Source organism: Ascaphus truei, chromosome 2 (genome assembly GCF_040206685.1).
Source record: "Ascaphus truei isolate aAscTru1 chromosome 2, aAscTru1.hap1, whole genome shotgun sequence".
NCBI lineage: Eukaryota > Metazoa > Chordata > Amphibia > Anura > Ascaphidae > Ascaphus > Ascaphus truei.
Window position 1 is genome coordinate 27,799,572 of NC_134484.1, and position 26,920 is coordinate 27,826,491.

The window sequence follows — 26,920 nt, forward strand, 5'->3', positions numbered from 1 at the left end:
ACACCGCGTCGACGGCGCATATCCTTGAGCGCGGCATCAACTGGGTGAAGACGCCAGCGGAGTAAGTGCAGTAGACCGTGTCCCATTTATGTTCCCCACTGTTTTTACTGTGTACTGTATCTCTTAAACTAATTGTCCTTTCTTTCCAATCACAGATCGCCAGACTTCAATCCGATCGAAATGGTCTGGCATCAGCTGAAGGACCACATCCGTAAAGAGGCGAAACCCTCCAAGAAGGACGAGTTGTATACAGCCATAATGAGTTTTTGGAACAATGTTCTCACCGTGGAACGATGCAATAAATATATAGACCATATTGCCACTGTGTTGCCCATTGTCATCGCGCGCAATGGGCAAGCATCAGGAAAGTAGTACAGTGCTGTAGTATTGTACAGTAAGTACAGTATGATACAGGTAAGTATGGCACAGATTTTTTCTTTCCCAATAGTCAGAGTATACAGTAGTTCCAGTATACAGTACAGTAGACTAGTTTGACAGTACTACAGTAACTGCCTACTAACTGCTCCATTTTTTTCTTTCCAGAGAAAGCTGCACCAGCCACCTACTGTACAGTAGTTCTACCATAATACAGTACGCACATACAGTACAGAACAGTACAGTAACTGAACAAAGTTTTTGTTTTCTTGTCGTTCCAGGAAAAAGGGTGCCCAAGGGGAGGGGGGGCCTTGTGTTCCGTCAAATCTGCTTGTGCAGTCAAATGTACAGTATATAAACAGCAGTAATGATGTACACAAAACCTCTCCTCTCTCAATGAACTACTGTACCGCAGACACAATGAGGATACTGTTACAGTATGAAGGGAAAAAGAACAGGATGGGTTATTTAACATTATACTGTGCAATATTTATACTGTATATTTATATATACTGTATTTTTATTCTAAAGGTATTCGAGAATGTACTGTACTGTATGAGGACCTGGTGACTTTCAACCCTCTCAGACCCACAGAACGGATTATTTCACATTACTGTATATTTATCCTGTATATTTTCAGTAATTTAGAAGCAGTGGCTGTTCTGAACAGAACAGTTACTGTAAGCAAACGGATGCACATCAGATTTACATTTCCAATTCGAGAGGGGATTTTTCCAAAGCAGGCAGGCCTCCCTCTAAGGGAGGGGGATGGTGGGATCATACGCTGGCTGGCCTCCTGCTGAATCTTGTTACCGTAGCCAGCCCAGGGCCAGATTAACAAAACAATGGCTTGGATTGGATTAGCCAGACGATTGATGCTTGGCCAGGGAGGGATTAAAAACTCTAAGGGAGGGGGTGGGGTGGCTAAAATACTAGCTGGGACTGTACTGTGTCAGTATTTCCAACAGCAGGTCACCCTAATAATTGCATGAATAAACCCCCAAAGACAAGGCCCAAATATAGTACAGTATACTGTATACTGCATATACAGTACAGAGCTGTATACTGTATTATAAATAAATAATCATACAGTACTGTACAGTATGTATTATTGTGTGTTGAGGTTTTGAATTGCTGTTAACTTGAAATGTTTCACCATTGTATTGTACTGTATTTGTAAATAAAAGTTTTTTGTGGCGACTTCAGCAATAAAAGAACTGGTTAATTTATCTCACATAAAGTACGTGAATACGACCGCAATCACCATTGTAAATGGGTGCATACTGTAGGATGGAACGACAGGTGCTAAAGGGGTATACAGTAAATATGATATTTATCAGTGTTGATCAAAGAGAGTTGATCAGAAGGATTCCCCTTATAAAGTATACAGCACTCTATTGTCATTCATACAGTATAGTAAAGGGTAGACAACAAATGGTCTTGCAGTATATTACTACAAATCTGTCAGGTTGACCAGAATCACTGCGGATATCGGAAAGTAATACAATTTTATTAATTCTACGTAGAATTAATAAAATTGTATTATTTTCCGATATCCGCAGTGATTCTGGTCAACCTGACAGATTTGTAGTAATATACTGCAAGACCATTTGTTGTCTACCCTTTACTATACTGTACTGTATGAATGACAATAGAGTACTGTACTGTATATAAGGGGAATCCTTCTGATCAACTCTCTTTGATCAACACTGATAAATAATTTATCTCACACTCAGTACTACTGCTTTTTGCTTGCAGACTGCAAAGCCGCAAGACCAGCAACATTGTAAAAAAAGAGCAATGAGCGCGAAATTGGCGTGGGAACTTCTGTTCTAGGGCCCCTAGAAATAATATTCTTTATTTTATTTACAGTATAAACTCACATTTATAAACCCCGTCACCCACCCCCGCTACACACAATAAAGCAGGCACTTACAGTACAGTATATATTTATTTCTCTTCATGTATTTATTTATTTATTTAGATTTATTTATTAATTGTGGGGCTGCTGTGCGTGAATTTTTTTTATTGGGGGTGAGGGGGGTGTTTGGCCCTTGGTGTGAGTTTAGGACTTGCAGCAGCAGCACAATTAATAAATAAATCTAAATAAATAAATGAATATAAATAAATACATTTAAAATACATTTTTATTGATAGTGTAGATGTGCAGAGGGTCTCCGGAGCAGAAGCGCACAGGTTTCAGGTCTGGGGACCCCCTGCCCCCCGAGATACAGGCCCCTTTAGGGTGTGCCGGTATCCCTCTGCTCTGCTTGGTTTACAGGCCGCGGTCACGTGATCGGGCCCTTTAAACCAAGCAGAGGGATACCGGCACCCCGTAAAGGGGCCTGTATCTCGGGGAGCAGGGGGTCCCCAGACCTAAAACCAATGCGATTCAGCTCCGGAGACCCCCTGCACATCTACACTATCAATAAAAATGTATTTAAAATGTATTTATTGTCATTTATTTAGATTTATTTATTTATTTTTTGGCGGCTGCTGTGCTGTGTGTGTATTTTTTTATTGTGGGTAGCGGGAGGGTAGTGAATGGGGTATTAGCCCCAACGATGGTTGTTTAGGGCTTGCGGGGGGTAGCGGGGGGGCTTAACCCCTTCATGACCGTAGCAGTATTAACTGCTACGGCCGTGAAGGGGTTAAGTGCACCCGCAAACCCCCCCCCAAGCAAGTCCTAAACTCACATCAAGGGCCAAATACCCCCCCTCACCCATCCCCACTACACACAATAAAGCGGGCACGGTTGGTTAACCCCTTCATTGCCTTAGCGGCTATCCGCTATGGTAATGACGCAGCATTTCTGTATTTTTAATAATATTGAGCAGGAGCAGGGGGGATCCCTGAGCATTAATTTCTGGCTCAGGGAACCCCCTGCTCACTGTACAATATTATTAAAATACAGAAATTATGCTTCTTTACCATAGCGCATAGCCGCTAAGGTACAGAACGAGTGTTTATTTATACTGTATATTGTATGTGTTTTATTGATACTGTACATGTGCAGAGGGTCTCCAGAGCAGAAGCGCACAGGTTTCAGGTCTGGGGACCCCCTGCCCCCCGAGATACAGGCCACTTTAAGGGGTGCCGTTATCCCTCTGCTCTGCTTGGTTTACAGGCCGCGGTCACGTGATCGGGCCCTTTAAACCAAGCAGAGGGATACCGGCACCCCCTAAAGGGGCCTGTATCTCGGGGAGCAGGGGGAAACCAGACCTAAATCCAACGCGATTCAGCTCCGGAGACCCCCTGCACATCTACACTATCAATAAAAATGTATTTCAAATAATTTTTAATGTGCCGATGTTTGCGCAGAGAGAGCAGCGGATCTCTCTCTGCTGCAAACACATCTCGCCTCCAGTATGTGCAGTAATTAACTGAACATGTACTGTAGAATAAATGCATAGTTTTATTTATTCGGGTTTATTACACAGTATACTGTTCGGTCGGAAAACATCAGCATACAGTACAGCACAATATTATCCGTCGAAATCCCCCCATTAGCCGTTTTCTTTTCTGAGGAAAAACAAAATGAAAAATTTTAATGTACAGTAATGGTCAGCCCCCTAAAGAAGTACCCAGCCAGCCCCACCAAAATAATACGGCAACAATACAGTACTCACCATACTATTTCCCTTTCAGCTTGCACCGGCGCCGGTCCACTGCCAGTACAGCTTTCTTCATCACCCACGTCGATAGTTAGCAGCGGGACTAGCCCACCTGTAGTCAGCAGGTGAGGCGGGAAATTGCTTAGGTACATGCAAGCTTCATCAAAGCTGGCCTCGAAATCCGACTCTGTCTCAGGGTTGTCACTGACAGTGGGACCGTCATTGGAAGCCGGTGCTGGTGCTGGTGCATTGCTTGGCAGGGACTGTCGCTTCTTAGTTGGTTTTAACACGACCCTTCGCCTTTTGCCGCCTCCATGATCATAGATACGGGAAAAACCCTGTGACACACACCAATACCCTCCAACAAATTGGGGCTCAATACGGTGAAAACAGGGGTCACTACATAACCTTTTCCTTATTGCACGCTTCCACAAATGAAGAGTTGGCGAAAATTTGTAAAAGTCATAGTTTTCGATAAAATACTGATAAATTTGAACAACTGTTGCCATCTTATCCTCTGTTGCATTAATAGCGGCCCATATCAAATAAGCATAACTTCTGTCAGGTTTTTGGAACACGGGCTGCTGCACTTGGACACTCATGGTGGGTCTCTGGAGAATAGTGTAACTGTAACTGAAACAGGTCTTTGTCTTTATTTAATACAGTATGTAAAGCCTAAATTGATACATTTTTACAACTCTTCCTTCAGTCTCAAGGCCAAGGCCAAGTTACTGTACAATGGCACACTGTGGTACAGTATCTTTTTTAAACGAAACAACTGCAAGCCCACACATTACTGATTCGGCGCTTTACAAGTCATGAGTTTATGCCATCTGGTGGACACGTGAAGCATTGCAGCCTAGTAAATCCTTCTCATTATCATTTAACAGATCAGGCCCCCATCAGCCAGGCATGAACCGTGGCTGGGAAGGCAAACGCAACGAAGCATGCAAGAGGCGAGCAGCGGCGGATTCCAGGTATCTGCCAGGTACAAACTGGGCATTTTCTCGAATAAAGTGTGTCGGTGCAGTATATACAATGTAAATGCTATGTGTTGATTGGCATTTGAGGTATTTGTTTGGCAGTTGATGATTGTGATTGTAAGTTCAGTTAGGATTATTAAAGGAAATTAATTTTATCGTAGTGTGTCTGTATGGAGAAGTGTTATTTGGAGTACAGCATGTTTTTGATAACCCTTCTACATTTATTTGGATATTGGTTCATCATGTGTGTGTGTATATATATATATATCTCTCTCTGTATATATATATACAGGTCAGATATGGATAATAGATTATTTGCCAGTTATTAAACACATCATTAACCAGCATAAATAAAGTAAATAAATACTGTTCTACGTAACACAACAATATGATGGGCATCCTCGTCAGGATACAGCAGGTCCCTGTCCTCCGTTTCCAGAAAGCATACATGCATAATAAATACAATCTAATGGCCCCTAACTCCTTAATCACCTTAATGGTTAATAACCACACAAATGTGTGCTTGAGGACGTGGACATTACAATCTCATTCCCCCATAGAGCTGTGATCAGCCATGGGTTTTCTTATTTTGAGTGCCAGGAGCTTTACTGGCTTCAAGGACAATTGGCGCTGTTGCGCTAGCTAGTGACGTCATCCGCTCACCACGTGACTAGCGGGTCTGCGAGTGCGGCGGCGGTGATCGTCAGAGTAGCACAGAGCTCTTTGCGACTCGTGTCATTCTTGTCATTGTTCCCCTAAGAGGTTCAAACACTAAGAAAAGAAGGAGATTTGTTCTATGAGCCTGTAACTTCAGTCCTGTTGTAAGTAGGATTTCAATTTTACCCCTACTTGATGGACCTATTCAGCCTGTGTCCCAAGTTATGTTAGGCAATTGTTTGTCTTTTTTTATATATCATTTTACATTGTTTTATTAAATTGTAATAGCTATTTGGTTATTCTTTGTATGTGTTTGAGTTTTTATAATTCATTTATTAGGGTTAGACTATGATTTTTCTCTTTGTCTTTTTTGTCTATTATGTTTGTTTGTATGTGCTCTGAGACTTCAGTCAAGATCCCTTTCAGGAACTGTTTCAACACCGTGATTGGATTCTTCATTTGGTCAGAGTTTACTCACTGGGATACTTTATTTTACTTTATTAAGGCAATGAAGGGGTTAACCACCCGTTCCAGGCTTATTGTGGGTAGCGGGAGTGGGGGAAGGGGGTATTCAGCCCTTGGTGGGTGTTTAGGCCCTGTAGGGGGGTTGCGGGTGGACTTAACCCCTTCATTACCTTAGCTGTTAATACCTCTAAGGCAATGAACGCTCCCGCTACCCACCCACAAGGCCTAAACACCCATCCTTGGGGCTAATATCCCCTTCACCCACCCCCACTACCCATAATAAAAACAATACACACACAACAGCCCAAAAACCCACCTCCTAGGCCACAATAAACATATCAATATTTAATAAACATCAATACAAACCCCCCCCCGTGCCCCACATAATTTAAAAACATTATTTATTTTTTAACATACAGGGTTAATACCACAGGCCTACGGTAATCCCTGGTGGTCCCGACAGGTGTCCACAGGCCCCACAGTGCACCAGAGGGGGGTGCGCATAGGGTCTGGGGGTCTCCGAGTGGTCCCCGCTAGGTGCCATGGGCCTTCAGGTGTCCCCACGGGAAACCGTGGGCCACAATGGGGTCCACGGGTGGGCCCGCGAGTGTCTGGGGGTCCCCGGGTCAACCCCACAGGTGTCTGAGGCCCTCAGGGATTGATTGTAGGCCATGTTTTATTTGTTAACATAGAGTGTTGGTACCTTAGGTCTGCGGGGACCTATGGAAACCACCTAGGGACCCCCGGATGCCCACAGGTACCACCCGAGAACCTCCAGATGCCCACGGGTACCACCTGCGGACTCTCAGTGGACACCTGTGGGGAAGAACCATGGGCCCCACAACTGTTGGGGCCCGTGGACACGCAGGGATCACCCGAGGGCCCCAGAACCCTGTGGGAACAACCTTAGGGCCCCAGACCCCAGTGGGAACAACCTGAGGGCCTTCAGACACCTGTGGAGATGACCCGGGGATCCCCAGACACCCACTGCCTCACCCGTTGACCCCATTGTGGCCCACGGTGACCAGCGTGGACCACCTGGAGGCCCATGGCGCCTAGCAGTGGACAACCTAGAGACCCCCAGACACCTGTGGGCACCCCCCTCTGGTGCACGGTGGGGTCTGCAGACACACATTGGGCCCACCATCGACCCTCATTGGTCTGGGGTATGAATCCTGTATGTTAAAAAATAAATAATGGTTTTATATTATGGGGGGCACAGGGGATGGGTGGTCTATTGATGCTTAGTAAATATTTTTTCATATACATTTTATTCCTAGTGTAGATGAGCAGGGGGTCTCCGGAGTTGAACCATGTTTTTTTTATGTCGGGGACCCACTGCTTCCCGAGATACAGGCCCCTTTATGGGGTGCCGGTGTCTCCTATGCATGGAAATGTCCCACGTCACGTGATGGGGATATCTCCATGCATAGGAGACACCGGCACCCCATAAAGGGGCCTGTATCTCGGGAAGCAGGGGGTCCCCGGACCTTAAACCAACGCGGTTCGGCTCCGGAGACACCCTGCACATCTACACTAGTAATAAAGTATATATTAAAAAACATAATTTTTGGCCGAGATTTTCACTGGCAGAGGCGGTTCTCTCTGAGTAGCTCTCTCTGCAGCAGAAATGAATAGCCGGGTAAGACCTTTTCAGAGGCTCGCTCCTATTGCTAGCAGCAACTCGCTTATTTTGGGAATTTTGCTATGACAGGTAATCAACGTTTTCTGAATACCGTGAAGCAACACTCCAAAAAACGGCGATTTACATGGCCTGTAGATATTTTATTTTAATCTTTACTGCATAGGCCCTTATAGCTTTTTCCAAAGTTTCTATCCTTTTTTGAAGTACTGCACCGACACACTTTATTTGAGCAAATACCCAGTATGTACCTGGCAGATACCTGGAATGCGCCGCTCCTCACCTCTGACAAGCCCCGTTGCGTTTGCCTTCCCAGCCTGGGTTCATGCCTGGCTGACGGGCGGCTGATCTGTTAAATGATAATGATTAGGATTTAATAGGCTGCAATGCTTCGCGTGTCTACCAGATGGCATAAATTCATGAATTGTAATGCAGTATATATATATATACTGTGCAGTATTGCAGCCAGCGGGAATAAAATGCTTCAATCCCTGCCTGGAAAATACCTCAATGCACTCGGGCAGAAAACAGTCACAAACCTCAATACACCCGGGTATACCCGAATTCGTGGGACTAGCCGAGCTCGAATAAAGTGTGTCGCCAGTGTATCACATCATTTTCTTTGAATGTTTTATGATTTATAAAAGGTTCCAATTTTTCCTTTATGAGATTGATTTCCCTATCCATTTTAACCATTTTCTTTTTAAGTTGACTTGTGATTAAACGCATTAGTTCAAAAGATAAGTTGTCAAATATTTTATTCCACGTTTGGATGAAATCAATGTCATCTAAATCAAAAGATGGACTCTTTTTTAAACGCAATCCCCTTGGGACTCTTTTTTCTGCCAAATATTTGACTAAAAAGTCTATATCAAACCATTTACGCGTATCTTTAAACAATACTGTTTCTAATTTCGTAAACTCCATATCTATCATATCTTTATCATTTAATTCAATATTTTCCTCAGTAGAAAGCATATTGTAAACTCTGTATTTGCATATCTTGATAATCTCTTAGTGAATATATTTGCTGTGCACTGAGCTCTGTCTGTGTTTCATGTTCTGTCTCTGGTTTTGAATATATTTGCTACAACTGGAGTTGAATTCTCCATAGATCAAAGTGGTGCAGCCTCAAATTACTAGAACACTAGATATTAGAAAAAAAGGAGGTGTAATCAGTAACAATATGTTCCTGCTAGCCTGCTCCACTGCACCTCCAGTCAAAGAGAGTTTGTCTCTGACATGCTTTAAATACAAGGACGAATATGTGAGTGGAAAACCTTCACTTTATTTAAAGAACTAATTTCACTTTATTGGTCACACTATGTTTTTCAATTTTATTTTTCATATATGCTGTGAACATTTCTGCGCTCCCCTCACCTGGAAGAAAAACAAGATTCAACAGACTCAGGTCTACAGACGCTTTTTTGGTCCTTGAGCTGCTTTACATTTGTTTATCACATGATCACTTGTACTATTTAGGATGGAGATTGGGTTCATACTGTATATTGTTTAAATGTATTCACTTATATATTCACATGTGATATCATTTGTTCATTTAGAGTTCACATTTTATTCACTTTTAGATTCACATCATTTTATGTGTATCTAGTCACTATATTATTTGGTTCAGGAGTGCCCAATTACACACCCCTTTTTTTCTAACAGAGAGGAACTTGTTAGAATGGGAGCATGCATTCCAAAAGGCACAGGAGAAAGGGAGAGAGGAGGGAAGGTGGCAGGGGATGGGTATGAGGTTAGAGGGTATGACACCCGAAGGAGTAGAAGTTGTATGTGGAAGGTGAGGACGAGAGCAAACAGAAATAAGGCAGGGACCAGGATTGGGAGAGAAATCCCCAGAAGCAAGGAGGAGAAGCATGGATAGAAAAAGAATGTGTGAGGATGATTTGTAGGGGTGTGTTTTAGTGCAGGGGATATAGCTGTGTGGTGACAGAGGGCGCAGGTAAGAAAGGAGTTCATGTTGACTGAGAAGTGGTGAAGGAAGGCGAGATGGAGATATGACTAGAGTCAGAGACATAATTAGATTAGAAAGAAGCATGTATTTTGAAAAGAAGTCAGGTCTAAGCAAATATAAACCGTAGCAGCGGCATGGCAGCAATAGTTTAGTTCTGAGATTTGCAGTCTGTGATAGGTAATGTCCTCCTTTCCAGCATAGTTCCAAATCCAGGATTCCGGGGCAGTAGATGTTGTGTTGTCCACTCCTGTTAAACTCCCTGTTCAACTCCACACTGCATTCTATTAAGAAAAGGCTACCTTAAATGTATGCTGTTTGCCACTGCAATGCTTCTCCCGCAGTGTGTCTCAAGCTAAATAGGTCTGACAAGTCACCTGACTGAATTAAGTTTAGCCCAACCAGCTCAATTAGCGCATGTGAGACACATTTAAACAAATGGTACTTCTAAACAGGCTGTTGTCCTGCCTAGGTTTCACAAGTTGAATTTAGTCAAATAGACACATCAAGGGGTGATTAGGAGACAGAAGAATCAAATTTGGGTTTTACCTGTGAAGAGTAGAAAAATATATCTGTTAGGGTAAGAGATCAGTCCAGTAATCCAATAATCTTCCCTGTTGAACTCCACACTGCATGCTACTTAAAAAATGCTACTTTAAATGTATGCTGCATGTCCCTGCATACGTGTCTATGTACTCTATTTGAGACCTTTGGAAAATCATATTTGGAGAAGCGACACCTTACCAAGGGTTCTATAATTTCATACATATTTTGATTTTCACTTAATGTTCACTCTCAATTACACATTTATGATTTTTGCACTTACAACCTATACAGTATGTGCATTATTTCTTGCTATTTGCCTGTGTACATTGCAAATTGGACATACAATAGCGTATGCTCCACCATGTTCGAAGGCCTCTTGACAAATAAATCTATACAGTGATTTCTTTATCCAGAACAATTCTAGAGACATCACAGGGGGAAAGTGTTGGGCAAATCTCAGATAATCATGCATTGTAAGTCAATAAATTACATCACCTTTCTTTTTATGGTGGGCCCAGATATAAAGTACTTAGTGTCACTAAGTGGTTTTACTTGACAATTTCCCATAAAATGTCCAACATAATGTATCTCTACTTTGCACAGTGCATGCTTTTTATGATCTGTGGTCAGACTAGCTGCTTGCATGATTTAAACACTGTAATATTTATATGACACTTGGATATACAGTAGATGATTATATTATCTAAATAGGCAACCTAGCTCGGTTCGTAACCTGTAATTTCCTTCCCTTTCAAAAGTACAAATAATTAATATACAGATGTAGCAGGCGTTATTCATGTAGCTGCGGTCATTCTTGAGCTAAACAGTGTTGTAGCATTAATGCATCACATTGTGTTAATGGGTGCAATAACATCAGCTACATCTGCTGTCCATAAATCATGCTTTCAAAAAGATGCCAGCAGGTCCACTATTAGCGACTCTCAGTTGGCATCATTAGGAAGATGCCAGAAACTCTGGTGATGCTAAGTAAAATATATGAGGTGTAAGTACGCACAGCCTGATTGTGCTAGATATGCTGGTAATTGGACCTCAATGGAGATTAAACTGAAGTTAGTTCCAAGTGATCAAGCTGGTTTAGAGATGGGTTGATTTGCATTATCTTCGGGTAGGCCAGTGAGAAAACTACTTGTTGGTATTATGGGAAGAAGATGCAAAATGGAGCTGAAAAATTGCTTACGTAAGTATAAGGAATCGGAGAACATGTCCTTTGTGACGTGTTCCCTCCTTACCTGTCGCCGCACAGACCGCTCTGCTTACAGAGCGCACGCGCAGCTCTTCTAGGCTGCCACAGAGCTTAGCTCCGCCCACTCGGACACACCGAGCTTCTCTAGCGTGCGGAACGCTCATGTGACACGGTGCACCGCTCCCCAGGTGCGTGACAAGTATTCCTAATGCCCACTTGTCTCCTGCAGCCTCTCCTAGCCTCTGCAGAGGCCACGCTTCCGCTCCGCCTGCCTTGCAATTGGTTCCTCTCTCCTACTTATACCCTGTTCTTACTCCAAGTCATTGTGGAGCATAACTGGTTGTAGCCTTGAGCTCCTGCGTTTGTTGTGCCTTGCTCCTGTCTTATCTCTATTGCAGTTTGGATTCTATGTGTACCGACCCGGCTTGACTTCTGAACCCCTCTGGACATCGATCCCGGCTTACCCACGATTCTGCGTTACCTCTCCAACCCAGACAACGGCTATACGGACTTCTACGATTCTGACCTCTCCTACCCCAGACCACGGCTTAACAGACTTTGACAATTCTGACATCTCCATCCCAAGACTTTGGCAAGTATTAGGTTCTTCACAACCCAGTACCAGCTACATTGACAATCCGCCTGCCAGGCACGCTTCCGCTGCTGTGGGTGCGTGGTTCTATACTTCCCCACCTCAGTACCGGGGTCCTGTCTTGCTCATGGGCAGTGCAAGCGTTACAGTAAGTTACAGTAAGAGCACTGAAGAGAAACCAAAATAGGGATTTCCTACCTGTTTTAATGCAATAGATTTGTTTTTAGAAGACAATTTAAGTGGATTTCCAAGTTCTGCCTTTCATTATAATAAAATACTCTGTCCGTACTCAGTATTTTACATTCTGTATTCCAGATCTGCTTCTACAACACTGAAAATTGATTAAGAATATATGGCCAGACTTTTCGCTCTACTAAGCTCACAATTTAAGAATTTAAAAATGGTGACAAATCACTACTACACTTTAGAAGAGAATTTGCATGTTTTGCTATTGTGTAAGCAAACCATGCTAAAAAGGCTTTTTTAGAAGTGTTTTAATTCTGGTAGTGCAAATCCGGGTGGAATGCCCAAAATGTATCTTTTTGCAAACTCGCTGTATTCTAGAACCTTGAAAAAGTGCTAAATGCTAAATCACTTCTAAAACAACTTGCATATTATTAATCATTACTGTACCTCAAAGCCGGCTAGATAGGAATTGCGAATTCCTTCCATAGTCTGGAATAGGAGAAGGAGTTGGAGGACTGTTTTGACTGGCTTTTAACTGATTGGCTGGCAAAATAACAGTCAATGAGATAAACGACATTCTCATATAAATCAGAAAAAATAGAGCCATACAAACAAATATAAATAAAAAAAGTTAATCATTGCACTGTAAATATAAATAAAAAGTGCACTAAATAAGGAGGTTGAGTATAAAATAATCCAAAGTGGGAGATACCAAGCAGAGCACTCCCCCTGATGCCCGCTTAGAGGCTAACTCTGAGAGCATCCCAGTTGAATCTGCGTAATTGTACTTTACCCGGATACAGGAGCACATCAGCGCCCAGAGCATCGTCAAAATGTTTATTTGGACCTCACCTTCCAAACACTGTTTTCTGGTCTTATAAATTGCTAGAGAAGGAGGAAAACAGCTAGGCACACGGTCTTGCAAAAGGGGTGGTTTAATAGCCAATCCAAGGTTTCGACTGCATAAGCAAGGTGAGCTAAATGAAAAACTTGCGTAGTGCTAAAGAGACAGGGGGTATTGCCGCTCGCCAAAATGTCTAAGGAGTATATACATATAGATGAGGGGTGCATACGGGAAATAGGTAAATATGTCAACACAGGGGAGGATTAAGGGGTAACCCAAAAGAGATCCTATTTGCACTCCCTTATACTATTAAATGGCTGGGAAAAATTCAATCCCTGGGTAAAAAACCCATACACCATTTAGTGAAATATAAAAACACTTTTATTAAACATTTATGCAAAGACTTCTACAAATATTAAAAGAAACAGGGAGTGAGTGCAGGGAGTGGAATGAGCAGTATAAACCTGTATGGTTCGCTGTACACACACAGTTAGCAACTATAATTACCATTGATAAATCCTGGCAGTCCTATACATAGATATGGATAGCATGTACTAAATTAAGCACACTATATGGGATGTGTATTACACAAAAACGCAAGCACAAACTGGACTTGAGGCACGTCCACCCTCAATATTGTAAAGGACTTAACACGTGATGTCCCTCCCTGAGGGAGTATGTGATGCAAAGTATCAGTGACTAGAGTGTGTGTCTGCCAGAATTCCTAAGTATACAGAGGCACACCATTACTGATTCCTTACATAGGGGATATATAGTGTCTCTTGACTTAAATGTCAGATAACAGGCTCCCCCCATATAAAAACAGTCCCGACGCACAAGCCTCTTAGTGAGGATACAAAGTATCATAAATACATATATTAAGATGTCAGCAAGACAGCTCTGCAATGTGATCACTCTCAAACACAGTTGCAGTTTGGCTCAGCAGTATACGACCTGATGTTCGTGGCCTCTGCTGCCCAGACACTCCTCCCTGCTCCGCGCTCACTGCTGACGTCACAGGTGTGACATCATAAAACACCGACGATCGTTTCGCGCACCTGCGCTTTGTCAAGGTGGGAAAGGGTAGAGAAACGGCCCCTTCCCTGATGTCTTATGTAGATCGGCCTGGGGGAGTGGCTTCGCAAGCAGGCCAATCATCACCATTGGGAGAGGAATCAATCAGATGAAACCTAGCTACGATATGGGCCAAAGTTAACCCTTTATGTGCCAAGTTGATCTGTGTAGACAATAAGTATTTCACATACAGCCCTCTTGTTATTAGTATTGCGAGGGGTGATAATGAGTATCATATTGATCTCAATGAAATTAACGAAGGCAGACTGCCATGGATATCGATCCAGTCGCGCGGGATCATCCCCCACTGCTGATAGTGCACAGTATAAGTACATCCCCCACTGCTGATAGTGCACAGTATAACTGTCCTATTTCGTGCTGATATAGTGGATATACTCATAACCCCTAAACATGTATAGATGTAGAAATGTGTGGACTAGAGGTGGTCATTTAAGGTCCACACATTTCTACATCTATACATGTTTAGGGGTTATGAGTATATCCACTATATCAGCACGAAATAGGACACTATTTTTTACCCAGGGATTGAATTTTTCCCAGCCATTTAATAGTATAAGGGAGTGCAAATAGGATTTCTTTTGGGTTACCCCTTAACCCTCCCCTGTGTTGACATATGTACCTATTTCCCGTATGCACCCCTCATCTATATGTATATACTCCTTAGACATTTTGGCGAGCGGCAATACCCCCTGTCTCTTTAGCACTACGCAAGTTTTTCATTTAGCTCACCTTGCTTATGCAGTCGAAACCTTGGATTGGCTATTAAACCACCCCTTTTGCAAGACCGTGTGCCTAGCTGTTTTCCTCCTTCTCTAGCAATTTATAAGACCAGAAAACAGTGTTTGGAAGGTGAGGTCCAAATAAACATTTTGACGATGCTCTGGGCGCTGATGTGCTCCTGTATCCGGGTAAAGTACACGTACGCAGATTCAACTGGGATGCTCTCAGAGTTAGCCTCTAAACGGGCATCAGGTGGAGTGCTCTTTTACCCAGGGATTGAATTTTTCCCAGTCATTTAATAGTATAAGGGAGTAAAATTGGATCTCTTTTGGGTTACCCCTTAACCCTCCCCTGTGTTGACGTAGTGCTAAAGACTAATATACAGACCAAAGCAGTGTCATATATAAAAAGATATTCTCTGTAACAGGGACTTACAGTATCACTGTTGGAAAAATGTGCTTCTAATCCAGCAGTTTTCTGGTGTGCAATTAACCAGCAATCAACCAGACTCCACCTAGCTGATAAGGACTGTCAGAAAAATCCTGTTCTGAGAAAGACGCAGAAGATTTCCTTTGCCCACGACTAGGGCTGACCAGAGGAACAGATGTCTTGAGCTGCAGAAGGACTGTATGCTGATAGCAAGACAAGGGGACCAGGCCTGTATACCTGGACACAGACATTGCCATAGCACACACGGGTGCTGGCCCAGAAGAGCAGAGAGGCCTTCCCCTACAGCTACAACAAACAGAAAAGAGACGTTCTTCTTGGACTGTTGTATATCTATATGTATACACTGGCGACACACTTTATTCGAGCTCGGCTAGTCCCACGAATTCGGGTATACCCGGGTGTATTGAGGTTTGTGACTGTTTTCTGCCCGAGTGCATTGAGGTATTTTCCAGGCAGGGATTAAAGCATTTTATTCCTGCTGGCTGCAATACTGCACAGTATATATATATATACTGCATTACAATTCATGAATTTATGCCATCTGGTAGACACGCGAAGCATTGCAGCCTATTAAATTCTAATCATTATCATTTAACAGATCAGCCGCCCGTCAGCCAGGCATGAACCCAGGCTGGGAAGGCAAACGCAACGGGGCTTGTCAGAGGTGAGGAGCGGCGCATTCCAGGTATCTGCCAGGTACATACTGGGTATTTGCTCGAATAAAGTGTGTCGGTGCAGTATATGTTTGGGGGTGGTAACTAGCTTAGCTACCCACCCAGTTAGAAATGGACAGAGTAAAGGTATAGATATTCTCCAAAGTGGAGTTGGCCTTTATTTTGTTTATTTTGAGTGTTTTTACTGTGTTACTCATTTTAGTTTCATGCTAAAACGTCTCCATTGCGTACCTATGCACACATCTCTTACACTCTCATAATACAAACACTGGAAATATATTGCTAAATAGAGGACAGGTACTAGGTGTAGCATGCGGTTCAATAACCTACCACTTATGAGATTGAAAAGTGAAGGTATAATACACAAACAGTCCAGAAACCGCAGCATATAAAATCACCCTATATTGTACCTGAAGTCCAAGGTAAAACAGGAAGCATGTAGCAAGCAGACTCACTGGTATGCTGCAACGTCGACGTATGGATCCCAGGTTCCAAGTGTTCTTGGTGTGCCTCCGTTGAGATAGTTCAGGAATAGACAAAAGGATGAAAATAACAGAGCACTACCCAAGAGCATCCAAATTTGAAGAAAAATAATGAAAGTGTGTATTCCATAAAAAAATATTATATATTGATCATAGGACAAATAGCGAAGGCATCACCCCACCAACGCGTTTCACGCCGAAGCGCTTTCTCATTATTTCTGCCACCTACTCCCTAAATCAACCGTTGGCGGTATTTGTTGATGATATTATCCAACCCATAGTCCTTATTACTCCCTCCTATATTAGAGACACTTCAGACTTCTTGTCTAAACTTAGATCCATTCCGCCACTAGGCGATAATTATATTATGGTTAGCATGGATGTCACAAATCTGTACACAATCATACCACACACAGAAGGGTTAGAGGTAATCAGATCATCCCTCACTGCTTACTATAAATATATGATGCCCATAGCATCTATCATGTTGCTTTTGCACTTTATCCTGTATAAAAATGATTTTTACATTTGAACAATATTTCCAACAGACAAAGGGCATGGCAATGGCATGGCAATGGGCAGTAATAAGGCCCCTGCCTATGCCAATCTCGATATGGCCATTTTAGCGAGTACCCACATTTATGCATCATCACATACCAACACATGCAGTGTTTTTCACACTACATTGATGATGTCTTCTTTCTGTGGAAAGGCACAGAGGAAGAATTGATCATCTTTTTTGACTATGTGCATTAGATACTACTGTTCGTTTTACCAATACATGGAGTGCAACACAGCTTTCCTTCTTAGATGTACTTAACAGTCATACAGCGGGGATCCTACACACAGATGTATTCAGGAAGCCAACGGACAGAAACTCCACACTAAGGGCTGATAGCTACCACTCAGGAGCCCTTATTAAGTCACTCCCTTTCTCACAGTAAGCACGAGTGTCAAGAATAACCCGTAGACCCGAGAGACTAGGTCCTGCTATATCAGACTTAAAAAAACGTTTTTTGGCTAGGGGTTATTCGGCCTTTATTTTGGATGAGGCATTTCAACGTGACGTCCCTCTAAGTAAAAATACAAATATAAAAATAATCATGAATAATACATAATGCAGTCTTTATTACAGTAAGTTCTTCTGGCAGATTGAAATTGGATAAACATTTATAAAACATTTATAAAACATGGATAAACATGAATAATGCACATTTATAATAATATTATTTAATAATATATAATTGATAATATATATATAGTAATATAATTTTTTCCGTCTTTGGGCCTCATGCAGAGAGCAGCGGTAAGGTGAATAGCGGTGACTGTGTGTGTGTGCGCGTGACTGTGTGTGTGTGCGCGTGACTGTGTGTGTGCGTGTGACTGTGTGTGTGTGTGCGTGTGACTGTGTGTGTGTGTGTGTGATGTATGCGCACCCATCCTGCACCTCGCATATGCCCCTGCACCTCGCATATGCCCCTGCACCTCGCATATGCCCCTGCACCTCGCATCACCCCCCTGCACCTCGCATCACCCCCCTGCACCTCGCATCCCCCCCTGCACCTCGCATCACCCCCCTGCACCTCGCATCCCCCTCCTGCACCTCGCATCACCCCCCTGCACCTCGCATCACCCTCCTGCACCTTGCATCACCCTCCTGCACCTCGCATCACCCCCCTGCACCTCACATCATCTCCCTGCACCTCACATCACCCCCCTGCACCTCACATCACCCCCCTGCACCTCACATCACCTCCATGCACCTTACATAATCTCCCTGCACCTCACATCACCCCCCTGCACCTCACATCACCTCCCTGCACCTTACATCACCCCCCTGCACCTCACATTACCTCCCTGCACCTCACATCACCCCCCTCCACCTCACATCACCCCCCCCCACCTCACATCACCCCCCTGCACCTCACATCACCCCCGCTGCATCTCACATCACCCCCTTCACCTCCTCACATCACCCCCCTTTACCTCCTCACATCACCCCCCCTTCACCTCCTCACATCACCCCCCTTCACCTCCTCACATCACCCCCCCTTCACCTCCTCACATGCACCTCCCCTCACTCCCTGCACCTCCGATCACCCCCTGCACCTGCGAGCACGGCGGCAGAGCAGTGTGGTAGGAGGAGGGATGGGCACAGGTTGTGTTGCCACGCAGTGCCGGGGATCAGGGCAGGGAGGATGGCACATACGGCAAGGAGGCCCATGTGAGTGTGACGGACCCCCCCCGGGGAAGAACACCATGATGCCGGTGGGGGGGTGTGGGGGGAGGAATAGAGGGGGTAATTGGGGGGAGAGGGGTGGGGGAAGGTTGAGACGCGGCCGCACCGGGCCCGCCGTATGCGTGAGAAGCGGCGCGCTCAAACCCCCCCGCTTCCCACGTTACCCGAGCAGGAGCCAGGAGCGCACGATAACGTTTGTGCGCGCATGCGCGGCACATGCTGACAGCGCAGCGGCCGTCATGATCCCGGGGTTCCTCTCCTCCTCCAGCACCGGCGGCACTCAGTCAACGGGACTCGGGGAAGGGGAAGCAAGAGGGAGGAGAGAGGCTGAGCAGCGGCTCCTCTTCTCACAGCCGGAGGACTTGCGGGGCTTCCGCCATTTTGGTACACCCACAGTACCGTAAGCTCTGCGCAAGTCTAGGGGTAACGGCGGCCGTTAGGAGTGGCGCCGGCGGCTACCGCCGCCGCTTGTCACAGCGGGTGGGTGTTGGGGGCGGGTTGTGGTGGGGGAGGGGGAGTGACGTCACTTCCGTTTCATTTTCGTCTCCTTCGCTCCAATTTTGCCCCATGAGAATAGGTGCCACTAAAGAAGTTTCACTTCAAAAATTGAGCAGTTACTGTACTGAAGGTGCATACTTTATTATGGCATTATGGCATTGTGTATGCAGTTAGTACTGTCAAACTAGTCTATACTGGAACTACTGTATACTCTGACTATTAGGAAAGAAAAAATCTGTGCCATACTTACCTGTATCATACTGTACTTACAGTACTACAGTACAGTACTACTTTCCTGCTGCTTGCCCATTACACGTGATCACAATGGGCAACACAGTCGCAATATGGTCAATATGGTCCTTCAGCTGATGCCAGACCATTTCGATCGGATTGAAGTCTGGCGATCTGTCATTGGAAAAAAAGGACTATTAGTTTAAGAGATACAGTACACAGTAAAAATAGTGGGGAAAAAATGAGATATGGTTACCGCACTTACTCCGCTGGCGTCTTCACCCAGTTGATACCGCGCTCAAGGATATGCGCTGTTGACGCGGTGTGCTTCGGATCGTTGTCCTGGTAGAAACGGTGACCATCCGAGAACACGCGTGTGATGTATTCCACTATCTCAGGCACAATTTTGTCTTGGAAGAAAGCTTTATTCATGATTCCTATAACAAGAAAAGAAAAGTGCTCAAAAAACTGCACAATAGTACAGTACAGTGCATAAGGCTACATTATATTTTATATATTTTACCTTCAAAGATGACAATGCATCCTGGTCCACGCCTAGAGATGGCACCCCACACATGCATCTTCACGGGGTGTTTTGGCCGCGGCTTCATAGATGTGCGACCTTTTTTGTGGAATGCAAAGGTGGCAAATCTCTCCAGCGATACAGTAGACTCGTCAGTGAAGATGCAATCCTTGAAAGTTTCCCACTGTCGATCCATGCCTGGGCCTGGACCACTCTTTTGATTTTGTTTGCGTCCCTTATCATGGGGTACGCTCTGTAATGACAAGGAATAAATAATTTTAGCGGTACAGTACAGTTTCCTAAACAACACTTTTACCCCCTGTACTGTCCAGTACTAACCTCACACGTCCATATTTCCATCCAATTCTGCTTCTCATCTTCTTTATGCTGGTCTCAGATACAGTGAGATTGTGATTTTCCTGCAGAGTGTATTTGACCCTTAATGCACTCTTCTCATCATTCTCCTAACTTATCTTGTCGACCAGAAGAGTTGTCTCCCTACAATGTAAAGAAAAACAATCCGGTAAGTTACAGTGCAGTAGGCCACAAGCACAGCACATCATTTGGTGTAAAAATAGTTTACAATGAGATATTGTTCTATAAATATGCAGCAATATAAAAAATATATACTGTATACTGTTGTAATATAGATATACCGAAATAACTAAAATATTAGATACAGTAGATCTACAGTAGACAATATATTGTTCTATTAATATGCAGCAATATAAAAAATATATATACTGTTATAATATAAATCTACCGTAATAACTAAAATATTAGATACAGTAGATCTACAGTACACAATATATTGTTCTATTAATATGCAGCAATATAAAAATATATATATTGTTGTAATATAAATATACCGAAATAACTAAAATATTAGATACAGTAGATCTACAGCACACAATAAATTGTTCTATTAATATGCAGCAATATAAAAAATATATACAGTATACTGTTGTAATATAAATCTACCGAAATAACTATAAAATTAGATACAGTAGAGCTACTGTACAGTACACTATTACAGTACACTAGTAAATCTACAGTACAATATTTTATATATAAAAAATATATAATAAATGAAGTTATATAAATATACATACGCCCTTTTGCATTCTCTGTTTTTTCCGTGTGCATGATAGCTCACGGTGGTTGCTGGCACAACGATGCCAGAAGTAGCTAATCAGCGTTGGATAGCAGCGATTCGGTGTCCGCTCGTGTACATCTCATTAATTTGCATGTGGAGCTCCTTGGAAATCTTTTTAACAGGCATTGCTGCGAGTAGAAAGAAATACAAACACAAGAATGTATATTCGATGTTTAGTCGATGTGTATTCAATGTGCAGTGAATCCACAAAATGAATGGTGTATTTATACGTTAATGACTCACATTAGAGTACGCCCACTTTCAACACCTGTAACTCGTCGCCATGCATAAAAGGTTACACACTTTGCTTAGCCCACCACTCGATGATCTTTTTCTGAACTTTCCATTGTCCAGATACTGCGGACGCAGGAAGCCACTCGCCTCTGCCGTGCCTATCACACAGAAAAGCGAAAGGCGGCAGGCGTTTCCACGCCAAGGCCAAAGCGACAGGCTAAGGCCAATAAAGAAAACCTTCTGCTGACCTCAAATGGCTAATAGACGTCAGCCTTATTTTGTCAAGAAGAAATACGGTGATGTACACTCCACGCAAAACAAATGGCAGCCAATCCATCGAACCCGCAGACCACTTCCTCCAATACGCTTCGACGACTCTGCCGCCGCTGTCCCAGAAATCTTCAGCCCGTCTTCTCCACTCCTGGTGCCTCTGAAATCCACGGGTCACTTTCTCCTTTGCGCTTAGACCACTTTACCGCTTCTCGCCCGGAAATCCAGAGGTCACTTTCTCCATCCCTCTTCGACGACGCTGCCGCTTCTCTCCATGGAACCCCCATCTCATCCTCCGTAGCACCCATCCACCCAGATGTCCACAGCACGCCATGCACAAGAAGCAGCTCGTTAGACCGGATGCTGAATGGGATAAGTGTGGATATCCCCGGGAACTCTATTGTGCTGGCAAAGATAGATCTGCTTCTGGAGACCATGCTAAATATGGAGCAATGGATGCTAAATATGGATCAACGTATGGATCAACGGATGGAGAAGATAGAGGCTGACATAGCGGGGTTACATCATTTGCTCGGCGTTCATGCCCCTGTTTCCCCAACGCCGGAGCAGGAGGGTGGCAGGATGTGATGAATGGGAGCATCGACCACCTTCCATCACCAAGCGCACCCCCTCCACCAGAAGATTTTGTGTACATGTATGCCGTTGAGGAGGACATGACAACCCCGTCAAGACCATGCCAGGAGACAATACGGCGACCAAGACAGGAGGAAAGCTTCCTCTCAGACAACCTACCCTCGCCCGCCGCCACAAGCACACCCGCTCACAGAAGACCTACATTCGCTAGCATCGATACGGTGCCCAACATCATCCTGCGCGATATGCCACCGGCCCTCAGGGAGAAGTATAGGGTGATGAGTGCTGGTGCACCCCACAAGTATGCCTTGTTAATTTTTAAGCACCATGTGTCCTACTTGATGTACTGTGACTGTGCCTTCAAAGTGAACTATGAAGGAAATCGCGTAAAAAAGGCGCTTCCTGACAATTTAAGAAAGACCATTCTGGATGAATTGCGGCGCTTTTTTTCAATTACAGATCCTGTAATGAAAGGCGTTCGAGACTGCATTAATGGCATTTTGCGCCATGCAAGGCATCGGCCATGGAAGGACAATCTGGTGGGGTACGCATTTGAGTGAGTGTTCAACTGTTGAAAATGTTTGGTAAATGTTTAGTTCCAGTCCTCGAGGGCCGCAAACAGGCCCGGTTTTCAAGGTTGTCCTGAAAACTGGGCCTGTTTGCTGCCCTCGAAGACTGTAGTGGTGCAGGCCTGACTGACTGTTTTGCACACGATCCCACTGTAAATGTTGTGACTTGCCGTTCTTTAATAAAGGAGATGTTGCGTTTTGTATATTTTATGAATAAAGAATTTTTTTAATAACATGTGACTGTAAACCATACTGACTGACTGTAAATGTTTTTACTTTCTGTAAATAAATGTTTTCACTAGCAGTAAACCATACACCTGTTGATGTTTTGAATTGCTGTGCACTTAAATGTTTTTACATTGTACAGTATTTGTAAATAAATGTTTTGCACTTACTCCACCAATAAAAGAACATGTTGATTGGTTTTAAATTGTTCCATTGGCTCCTTTGATACTGTAACAAAATACAGTGTTTCTAGAATGTACAATACTGTCCAGACATACTGTACTGTATACTGTAGGCATGCTCAGTACAAGAGTATTAAAAAAATAGAAGACATACTGTATTGTACAGTACTGTATGTACTGGTACTGCATTGAAGACACATACTGTATGTACTGTAATTCAGGTAGAATAAATGCATACAATAACAACGGCCACTAAACTGTAGACTCCGGTATGTGGGATTTTAAATCCGATTCAGCAATGTGCAGGCATTGTTACACAAAGCGATATTATCCATCGAAATCCCTCCATTAGCCGTTTTCTTTTCTGAGGAAAAACAAAAAGAAAAGTTTTACTGTAATGGTCAGTCCACTAAAGAAGTTCCCAGTCAGTCCCACCAATAATTTTCTCGGGGGGCGTCTCCTGTTCACATGCGCATGCGCCTACCGTTGATGTAATGACACGCTTAAGCGTTTCAAGAAGGTTCCAATGCGCATGCGCCTAGCGTTCCACCAATTGTTCAGTATCTGCAGTACAGTACTGTAGGAGCCGCTCAGCCAATGATATTGCTTACAGGAGAATCGCTTGACTTTTGAATCGCACCGATATTGATATTGTCAAAAAAAAAAAAAAAACAGAAAATAATACGGCAACAATACTCACCATAGAATTTCCCAATCAGCTGGCGCCGGCGCCGGGCCACTGCCAGTCCAGTATTCTTGATCATACACGTTGACAGTTGGCAGCGGGACTACTACACCTGTAGTCAGCTGATGAGGCTGGAAATCGCTTAGGTACATGCAAGCTTGCTCAAAACTGCACGCCAAATCCGGCTCAGGCTGCAGGTATCCGTGCGTGGACAGACAGCAAGGGTTGTCACTGACGGTGGTAGCGTTATTGGAAGCCGGTGATGGTGTTGGCGCATTGCTTGCCAGCGACTGTCGTTTCTTAGTTGGTTTTAACACGACCTTTCGCCTTTTGTCATCTGCATAATCATAGATACAGGAAAAAGCCGGTGATACACACCAATATCCTCTAATAAATTCTGGATCAATACGATAAAAACAGGGATCGCTACATAACCTTTTCCTTATTGCACGCTTCCACACATGAGGAGCTGGCGAAAATTTTCAAAAGTCATAGTTTTCGATAAAATACTGATAAATACTGAACAATCGCAGCCCATATCAAATACGTGTAAATTCTGTCGGGTATTTGGAAAATGGGCTGCATTTGAACACTCATGGTGGCGGGTCTCTGGAGAATAACAGAAACTGGTCTTTGTCTTTCTTTAATATGAAAAGGCTTAATTGATACATTATTGTAACCTCTTCCTTCAGTCTCAAGGCCAGTTTACAATAGCACACTGTGGTATCTTTTTTAAACGAAACACCTGCAAGTCGGCACATTACTGAAGCGCATGCGCATTACAATTCATGAATATCTGCTTTCTGGTGGATACGCGAAGAATTGCAACCTATTAAATCCGAACCATTCTCAATAAACGCATGAACCGCGCATGACCCGTGCATGACCCGCGGCTGAGAACGCAACATGAATGCGGCATGCACCCGGTGAAGTGCGTCGCATTCGAGAAAAAATCCAGGAAAAATGCAGCGATGTTTTAGAATAAAATGGGCCGCAGCAGTATATATATACACACATAAACAACGTTGCAAAGCGTCGTAAGAGCGTTGGATAAGCCGTTTTGGCTTGGAAGTTTTTTGGATCAACAGGTCCTGTCTGGTTTTATCTTTAGCATTATTGTAGGCTTCTTGAATTATATGGGGATCATATCCCCTTTCGAGGAATCTTGATGTAAGGTCATGTGCACTAATCTCAACATTTTCCATAGTAGAACAGTTCCTGTGTAATCGCAAGAACTGTCCATATGGAACTCCCCGAAACAAACACCGATTATGGGGTCTATGCACTAAGCAGCGGAAAAATGCATTCGCCAGGGTTTGAACTAGCCAAATTTTGGCGTGTTAACCTCGCTTTATGCAGGAAGGGCCTAATCCCTGGCGAATAAATGCACCACCACCATTTGAAATAATGGCGAGTAACCTGTGGCGAGACAGGCTGCCTGCCGAGAAGCTGCCGAGAAGCCATCCCCTGCCGAGATGTGTTTGCAGCAGAGAGAGATCCGCTGCTCTCTCGGCGCAAATATCGGCACATTAAAAATTAATGCGCGGACCCGTAGTGTGCAGGGAAGAACCGGTGGTCCCACATCCGTGGGGGCACCGCAGACCCGTAGTGAGCACCTATGGGTCCCCAGACCCCTGTGGGAACCACCAAAGTCCCTCAGACACCTGTGGATCTGACCCGGGGCTCCCAGACATCCGCAGGCCTACCTTGGGGACCCAATTGTGGCCCACGGTGACCCGTGGAGACCACCTGGTGGGCCAAGGCGCCTGGCGGGACCCACCAACAGGCCTCCAGAACCTGTATGAAACAAGTTGCTGGTACCCTGTAGGTCTGTCAGGTGACCCGTCAGGGGCTGGGGTATGAACCCTATATGTAAAAGAATAAATCATGTATTTATGGGGGGGCACAGGGGGTGGGTAATGTATTTAATAAATAGAATGATTTTTATTGTGGGGCTGTGTATTGTTTTTATTGTGGGTAATGGGATTGGGGGGAGGGGGTATTGGCCCCAAGGGTATGTGAGTAGGCCTCCCTTGTGCTTAGTGGGTGAGAGTGTTTAGGCCTCACGGGGTGGGGGGTTAGTGGGGGAGGGAATGTAGGCCTCCCGAGTGGTGGGTGAGGGTTGGTTAACCCCTTAATGCCTGTAGTGGTTATTAACCGCTATGGTGATTAAGGGGTTAGGGGACATTACATTGGATGTTTTTATTCTTGTTTCTGTTTTGCAGTAGCGGATGGGGCATTAGCAGGATGAAGATGAGGATGGCTTTCATCGTGGCAGCCGGACAAGGGTGAGTGTAATGTGTATTTAATGTATTTATTGTTCTGTATGTATTTAAAATGGGCACATTCACTATTATCCATTTGTGGATAATAGTAATTGTGCCCATTACTATACTGTATGTGTATATACAGTATGTGTATGTTAGGGGGGTATAGGGGTTGTTGGGGTAATGATAGATAGATAGATAGATTTATTTATTTAGTGTGGGGCTGTTGTGTGTGTTTTCTTTTTATTTTGGGTAGCGGGGTGGGTGAAGGGGGTAATTGGCCCTTGTTGTTTGTTTAGGGCTTGCGGGTGGGTAGCGGGAGGGCTTAACCCCTTCATGACCTTAGCGGTATTTACCGTTACGGTCGTGAAGGGGTTAAGTGCACCCGCAACCCACCCCGCAAGCCCTAAACAAACAACAAGGACCAAATACCCCCTTCACCCACCCCCGCTACCCACAATAAACCTGGCACGGCGGCTTAACCCCTTCATTGCCTTAGCGGTTAGCCGCTAAGGTAATGAAGTGGCCTTTAAATGCATTTTTCCTGCCTCGGATGCATGCCGGGGGGCTCCGGTGCTGGTATTAATGGTATCAGCTCAGGAGACCCCCGGCATCAATCACAGACAGGAAAAAGGCCTGAATTTTTTTCTAAGTGCCGATCCGCCGCTCATCCGCAGCCTCTCACCATCAACTTGCCTACTTTTTGTGGAGTGCCGGATTCGCCTGAAAAACGCCCTTCTAGAGTG